Here is a 7,478-nt window from a genome sequence, read left to right as displayed (position 1 = left end):
ACATATGGTAAAAAAAATCCTGTTCATTTACCTTTTCCTTATTCTTACCTCTTTGTGTAATCGAATTAGCTAAAAACCTATGAATTACTCTTAACTCTGCTCTATCTATATCCAAATAAGAGTAATTTCCCCCTTTGAATCGGTGATGGCTTGTCATTTGACTCCATACACCATGTGTATCAAAATTTTCATCTATCTTTCTACCATTTAGTATCAACCCTCTACAATCGGCAGATGCTAACTCCTCAGGCGTATATATACGTAAAGCCTGAGCCATGTCTAGTAAAGACATGTGGAGCATCGAACCTCCTAACAAAAATCTAATAAAAGATTGATCGGTTAAACTAGCTACCCGATCATTTAATTCTATACTACACAACAATTCTTCACACCATACTTTATATACAGGTCTACGCATGGTGAATAAACGTACCCAGTCGTTAAAAGTAGAATTACCATACCTCTGTGCAAGTAATTCCCTAATTGGCCCGGCCAATTCTACAGCTTCTAATGGTCCCCATTCTATGACCCTAGGTACCTCAACAACTTTAGAATGAAGAGTATGCAAACCCCTTTGGTATTTTGGATAATCTATCCAAAGTCTGTCAAATCTCAGGTTCGGGTGCAAATCTTCTAAGTGCATATCAGAAAATGTCATGACTGGATGAGGTATATCATGTTTGTAGTAGTTATCCACCTCCTGTTGTTCCGCATTCTCAGCAGGAGCATTGCGAGTTTGGGATGAAGATTCACCCCTTTCAGTCTGCAAAACACATCAAACACAATTTTTGTGCATCCAAATATGCATTAGTGTCAGCAAAATCATCAATCAAAATAATTACAATGACATGATCAATTTATATCAAACTTAAGCTCATTTTCATATTTTCATCAAATCTACACTTTTTCAAATAAGCATATACGAAAATGTTCGCCAAGTTCATAAGCATTCAACTCAAATAACATGTCAAAATAATCATTACTAGCAATTAAACAAGTTTCAAATGACATTATCTCTCAAAAATCAAGTTCATGAATTTTAGACTTGAAAAAGTCCACTTTAATTCTCTAAATCATGTTTAGGCTCAAAATTTGGATCATTTAACTACCTAAACATGCTACACTACTTAATTTAGCAACAATTCATGACAAAAATCGGCCATAACCTGTTTATATCAAAAAGCCCCAAATTTGCTCAAGAACACAAACCCTAGATTACTCAAAATTTGAAGTTTAAGGCTTCTAATCATGTTAAATAGCATCAATCTAGGTTATACAAGCATAATACATAAGCAATTTAAGCATAAGTACACTAAAAATCATCAAAATCAAATTGGGTATAAAATTGCTCAAGAACACTAATTTTCGGATTAAATGGTGTTTAGGTGTAGAAATTTACCGTTTTTCTTGAGTAATTCCTTGATAGCATCCTTCTCAACATGATTTTAGTAAAAGATTTGATGATTAACGGTTAAAAATTGTGATTTTGGGGGTGTTTTCTCGGGTTTTTTTGGGTTTATTTTCGCTGTATGTTTGAGTTGTGGTGTGGACTGATCAGTTCAGCTCGATTTTATTTTTTCTATATTTTGGTCCTCCCGCGAGTCGCGGGGTTTGGTAGCCTCAAACACCGCGAGTCGCGGTGTTTGGTTTTTTTTTTTTTTTTTATAAATAAAATCTTAACTTAATAAACAAATATAAAATAAATTTAAAATTTTGTTTTCCTTTGTTGTTTAGGACGAGGTCGTTTCGGATCGATGTCCTAGTCCGTCCTTCGACAAAATTTTAAAATTTGTCCTTTTCAAGCGATTGTTTTTAAAGCTTAGATTTTTGAGTTTTTTAATGTTTTTGGCATACTTTAATTCAATAAGATTAAAAATAATGATAATAAAAGTTCTCGTCCCTCCCTCGGTTAAAGCAATTTCGGTTTAGAGACCTAGTCTTCAACTTACGACGAATTTTAAAAATCATATTTTTAACTTAGCGAAATAAAGTAAAATTTTTGTTTTTAAATTCACACAACTTAAATTTAAAATGCATAAAATTCAAAATTAATATTAAAAATTCATACCAAACTTAAATTTAAAAATTCATAAAAATAAAATTCACACCAAACTTAATTTAAATTTTTATATTATAAATTCACACCAAACTTATATTAATTTTTCGAATATTTACAATTTTAAATATATTGATTTTACAAAGTGTACAATATTAATTTAAAATTTATATATTAATTTTAAAAACATGGTAAAAATAAAATTAAAAATCTTTTTGGCTTTTTATCCCACTTTTAATCAATCAAATATTATCAAAAATATACGCCCCTCTTTTCGGTAAAGTAATTTTGGTTCCATGACCTAATTTAACTCATGACGAATTTTTGAAATATTTTGGGTTGATTGATTAAAGATATTTATACCTTAAGAATAAACGTTAAATTTCGCAGTGATGTAATAAATTTTTGAATGATATCAATAATTTCGGTCACCAAACCTAATTTTATTCAATACCAATTTAATACTTTTTAGCGAACAAATTAGCGTTTATTATCAAAAGGTTAAAAAAAAAATTAAAAATAAAAACTGTACAGACTTACCTGTGAGATAGTATTCTTAGTTATACGATCTATCCCATTCATAAGATAGTTGGTTTAATTGGTTTTCCATGGCTACATAGGCGTAACCTCGAGCATTCAGTGTTTTTTCTTCTAAACATATGAACGGTCCGTCTCTGCATAAAGTAACAAATTCGGTATTTGAATAGGTTTGATTATTTGAACATTTACCTCCATTTAACCATTTTCCGCATTTGTGACATCTTTCTAGGTGTCGTGCTCTTCTTTTCGCTGCGGATTTTGATTTTCCTTTACCAAATTGTAACTTATTATCTTCGCATCTGGATTCTTTTCTTACTCCGTCCAATCTTTCTCTGATTACTGATACTATTTCACTTGGTAGTGTGTCATTATTACATTTAGTGATCAAAGCGTGTAGCATTAGACCATGGTTTAGTTCACAGGCAGTCTTCATTTTGTAAAAACCTAAAAAAAATAAAAATTCAGAATGGGGGGAGAAGACTAGTTCTTTAGGGTCTGCTAGGGAAAGACCATTCGGGGTTCTATTTTCGAGAACTACACGAAAACAGACAATCTAACTCTAACAGAAATACATATTATCCTTTAAAGACTTTATTCTCCCCACACTTAGTTACCTGTGGTGTCGAAATTGTGATTAACTTCGTTGTCGACTTCCATCGGACTATCTATGTAGTGTTTAACTCTGTGACCATTAACTTTAAATTCAATCCCATTTGAATTTATCAATTCTACTGTTCCGTATGGAAAAACTCTTTTAACTATGAATGGTCCAGACCATCTTGATTTCAATTTTCCAGGAAATAGCTTGAATCGTGAATTGAAAAGAAGAACTCTGTCTCCTTCCTTAAATTCTTTTGAAGTTCTGATTCTTTTATCATGCCATTTCTTCGTTCTTTCCTTATAGATCAACGAATTTTTGTATGCTTCATGTCTTAATTCTTCTAATTCATTTAATTGATTTAATCGTAGACGTCCAGCTTCATGTAAATCAAGATTACATGTCTTCAAAGCCCAAAATGCTTTGTGTTCAATTTCTACTGGAAGATGACATGCTTTTCCATAAACAAGTCTAAAAGGTGTGGTTCCAATTGGAGTTTTGTAGGCTGTTCTAAAAGCCCAGAGTGCATCCTCCAATTTAATGGACCATTCCTTCGGATTTGATCCTACGGTTTTCTCTAGAATACATTTTAAAGCTCGGTTGGTATTTTCAACTTGTCCACTTGTTTGTGGATGATAAGCAGTGGAGATTTTATGAGTTACTCCATATCTTTTAAAAACTTTTTCAAGTTGATTATTACAGAAATGAGTTCCCCGATCACTTATTAAAGCTTTCGATGTTCCAAACCTTGCAAAAAGATGTTTTAAAAAATTGACTACAACACGTGCATCGTTAGTTGGGAGAGCTTGTGCTTCCGCCCATTTAGATACATAATCAATGGCTACGAGAATATAGAGATTATTATGAGATTTTGCAAATGGACCCATAAAGTCAATACCCCAAATGTCAAATACTTCACATACTTGGATGACATTTTGTGGCATTTCATCACGTTGACTTATTTTTCCGGCCCTTTGACAAGCATCACATGATTTGCAAAGAAGGTGTGCGTCTTTGTAAATTGTAGGCCAATAGAATCCAGCATCATAAACTTTTCTTGCTGTTAGTTGAGGCCCATAATGCCCTCCTGTTGGTCCTGTGTGACAATGGTTTAATATTTTACTGGCTTCATCTCCGAATAGTCATCGGCGTATTATTCCATCTGGACAACTTTTAAACAAATGTGGATCTTCCCAGAAATAGTGTTTTATATCACTGAAGAATTTTTTTCGTTTTTGGTACGATAATCCTTTTTCAAGGAATCCACAAACTAAGTAATTTGCATAGTCTGCAAACCATGGAATTTCTTTATAATCTATCTTCAATAGATATTCATCAGGAAAGTTGTCTTGTATGGCCGATTCATTTAGAACTTCTAATGCGGGATTTTCAAGTCGAGAAAGATGATCAGCGGCGAGATTTTCTGCTCCTCTTTTATCTCGGATTTCAATATCGAACTCTTGTAAGAGTAAGATCCAACGGATTAATCTTGGTTTAGCATCTTGTTTCGAAAATAGGTATCTAAGAGCAGAATGGTCGGTATAAACCACCGTTTTTACTAGAACGAGATATGATCAAAATTTGTCAAAAGCAAAGACAATAGCAAGGAGTTCTTTTTCAGTAGTTGTATAGTTCGTTTGAGCTCCTTGTAACGTCTTACTAGCATAATATATAGGTTGAAATCGTTTTTCAATCCTTTGTCCTAAAACGGCTCCCATTGCAAAATCACTTGCATCGCACATTAGTTCAAATGGTAGATTTCAATTTGGTGTTATCATGATCGGCGCATTAGTGAGTTTCTCTTTAAGAATATTAAAAGATTTGATACATTCATCTGAAAAGATGAATAGAGCATCCTTTTCTAGGAGTTTATTCATAGGAGTGGCAATTTTAGAAAAATCTTTTATGAAACGTCGGTAAAAACCGGCATGCCCTAGAAAACTCCTAACTCCTCTAACATTGGTGGGATGTGGAAGTTTAGCAATTACATTTACTTTAGCTCTATCCACTTCAATTCCTTCTTTTAAAATTTTATGTCCAAGAACGATGCCTTATTTAACCATGAAATGGCATTTCTCCCAATTAAGTACTAGATTTGATTGTTCGCATCTAATTAGCATTCGTTCCAGATTAGCTAGACAAGATTAAAATGTATCACCGAAGACTGAAAAGTCATCCATGAAAACTTCCATGCATTCTTCTATCATGTCATGAAAAATCGCCATCATACACCTTTGAAAGGTTGCAGGGGCGTTGCAAAGTTCAAATGGCATGCGTTTGTAAGCAAAAGTACCATAAGGGCACGTGAATGTGGTTTTCTCTTGATCTTCGGGTGCTATTGGAATTTGAAAATATCCGGAAAATCCATCTAGAAAACAATAGTAACTATTTCCGGCTAATCTTTCCAACATTTGATCAATGAAAGGTAAGGGAAAGTGATCTTTTCTGGTGGCGTCATTTAATTTTCTATAATCAATACACACACGCCATCTTGTTACAGTCCTAGTAGGAATAAGCTCATTTTTCTCATTTGTAATGACAGTCATGCCACCCTTCTTAGGCACGCATTGAACTGGGCTTACCCATGGACTATCAGAGATTGGATATATCAAACCTGCATCTAGCAGTTTAATAATCTCTTTCTTAACTACATCTTGCATATTAGGATTTAGTCTTCGTTGGCGTTGCACATACGTTTTATGACCTTCTTCCATAAGGATTTTATGTGTGCAATACGAAGGACTTATTCCTTTAATATCATGAATCTTCCATGCAATGGCTGGTTTATGAGCTTTCAACACAGAAATGAGTTGTGATTTCTCATTTTCAGTAAGAGAAGACGATATTATTACAGGTAATTCAGATTCACCATGTAAATAAGCGTATTCCAAATGGTTTGGAAGTGGCTTTAACTCTAATTTCGGAGGTTCTTCTATTGATGATTTATATCAATATCTGTCTTCTTCTTTTAGCATTTGAATTTCTTCTGTTGTTGGTTCATATCCATTAGCTATAAGTGTAGCTAACATTTCAACTTCATCAATTGGTTCATTACCTTCTCCTAAAGAACATTCTCCTGTTCCTTGTAATTCTGGAAATTCTTCTAATAATTCTGCATGTGCATCTATAGTTTGAATATAATAACATGTATCATCTGCAGATTGCGGTTGTTGCATTGCTTTATCAACTGAAAAGGTAACACTCTCGTCCTCTATACTTAGGGTCAGTTTCTTACCGAATACGTCTATCATTGCTTTAGCCGTGTTTAAGAATGGTCTTCCTAATATGAGAGGAACTTGAGAATCTTCTTCCATGTCCAGAACAACAAAATCTACTGGAAATACTAAAGTACCAACTTTAACTAGCATGTTCTCCATTATCCCTCTAGGATATTTTATTGATCGATCAGCTAGTTGTATACTTATTCTAGTTGGTTTCAATTCTCCAAGGTCTAGTTTAGCGTATAGTGAATACGACATTAAATTTATACTAGCACCTAAGTCTGCCAATGCTTCTATTGAACTAAGACTACCCAGAAAACATGGAATTGTGAAACTTCCTGGATCAGATAGTTTTTCTGGTATCTTATTCAACAGTACTGCTGAACAATTAGCATTCATAGTAACGGCCGAGAGTTCTTCCATTTTCTTTCTATTCGTGATCAGATCTTTCAAGAATTTAGCATATCTAGGCATTCCTGAAATCACATCAATGAAAGGAAAATTTACATTTATCTGTTTAAACATATCCAAGAATTTGGGTTGCTCGGCTTCAAGTTTCTCTTTCTTCATTTTACTCGGGTAAAGAAGTGGTGGTTGATATGGTTTAACATAAGGTTTAGCCTTAACTGTGTTATCTTCATTAACCTTTTCAACTACCGGTTCTTTTTCCATATCTTGTTCAGGTTGTGGTTCTTGTGGAGTAGGAATAGCTTCATCAGAAGTTACAAGTATTTCAGGTGGTTTAAGTGTTGTACCACTTCTTGTGGTAATGGCTTTAGCTGTTTCATTCCGAGGGTTAGCATTTGTATCACTAGGTAGACTTCCCGGTTTTCTTTCACCTATTAACCTTGCTAGGTTACTTACTTCTTGTTCCAGATTTTGAATAGAAGCTTGTTGATTTCTAAATGCTTGAGCATTTTGTTCATTAGTTTGTTTTTGAGATGTGAAAAACTGCGTTTGAGTTTCAACTAGCTTCGTCATCATATCTTCTAAATTCGGCTTTTTATCATCGGTTTGTTGTGGTGGTTTGTTTTGAAAATTAGGTCTTTGCTGGTTGTAAGTA

Source organism: Rutidosis leptorrhynchoides, chromosome 1 (assembly GCF_046630445.1).
Source record: "Rutidosis leptorrhynchoides isolate AG116_Rl617_1_P2 chromosome 1, CSIRO_AGI_Rlap_v1, whole genome shotgun sequence".
Lineage (NCBI taxonomy): Eukaryota > Viridiplantae > Streptophyta > Magnoliopsida > Asterales > Asteraceae > Rutidosis > Rutidosis leptorrhynchoides.
This window is presented reverse-complemented; position numbering follows the sequence as displayed.